The 1,140-nt window shown below is 45.0% G+C and overlaps 1 non-coding gene across 1 annotated transcript; it reads right to left on the reverse strand.

Annotated features, from left to right (window-relative positions):
• Nucleotides 1-799: 799 nt before the first annotated feature.
• LOC122437532 lies at nucleotides 800-922 on the reverse strand. The gene has a single exon (XR_006268343.1). It is a non-coding gene; the product is annotated as a small nucleolar RNA SNORA26 (small nucleolar RNA).
• Between the last annotated feature and the right edge of the window lie 218 nt (nucleotides 923-1,140).

Genomic DNA, 1,140 nt, shown 5'->3' on the forward strand with positions numbered 1-1,140 from the left:
TAACTCTCCGGGGTGACTCTTACAATGATCAGCTTGGGGACAGAACACACTGAGGTGTATAACTTTTACCCAAACACAGAAGTAGGACAGAGCAGAAGCACAGGGGTGTTTCCAATCCAGTGACTAAAGCAGAGGACTGTTGGAAGACTCTAGAGTTGAAGGACTAGGCCCATCTGACCCCATTTTACTCTTGTCCAGTTTACAGCAGAGACACAAGTCCTTGGGGACACATGCCTGTGGCAGCTGACCATCCACCTTGAGGAAAGTGAGAGGCCGAATTTTTAACTCAGTCTGGTTTTGAGTGAAAGCTAAATTCACCCTTGTTTGCTCATTGATGGGACCAATCTTCTCCAAGCTGCCACTTTCTAAAAAATAAATTGCATTGCTATAAATGCAAACTTCAACAATGATGTTTATTAGAAAATTTTATAAATACCCAAGCCACCTAACAAGAAACCAAAAAGTTGGCAAGAGCATTCAATTTCAGGAGAGTTCAGCCCGATAGAGCACAGTCACTGATAGAAAAGATTCTTGAGTTGAAGGGAAGTGATCCCTTTCTGTCCTGGGACATCCTGCTAACTTCAGTGGGCTGGGAAAGCAGCTGCCCATTCTAACAGACGGGATTCTCAGGTGGCGCTAGTGGTGAAGAACCCACCTGCTAATGTAGGACACGCAAGAGACATGGTTTTTTGTTTTTCTTTTTATTGTCAAATCGAAGGTCAAGTTTAAATTTAATGACTTAGGTATTAACTATACACATACTAGTAAGTGCTAAGACTTAAAATCTTCCGATTCAGTTGTGTGTGACTCCAGACAGGATCCAGAGAGGAGTTCTAAAAATCTCTTCTCTGGGTTTTATGGAGACTTTCTTTACCCTCCTGTGTTAGCCTCTTAAGGCACTGCGTCAGCCTTAAAAGGGCAATGGAAAGGGTGAAGGAGACACGGTTTTGATCCCTGGTCAGGAAGATTCCCTGGAGGAAGAAATGGCAAGCCACTCCAGTGTTCTTGCCTGGGAAATTCCATGAACAGAGGAGGCTGGAGGGCTACAGTCCATGGGATCACAAAGAGTCGGACACGCCTGAAGCAACTTAGCACACACACGTTCTGACAGACGGGCTGCTCTTGCCTCCAGACGGTGTC

Source organism: Cervus canadensis, chromosome 2 (genome assembly GCF_019320065.1).
Source record: "Cervus canadensis isolate Bull #8, Minnesota chromosome 2, ASM1932006v1, whole genome shotgun sequence".
NCBI classification, from domain to species: Eukaryota; Metazoa; Chordata; class Mammalia; order Artiodactyla; family Cervidae; genus Cervus; species Cervus canadensis.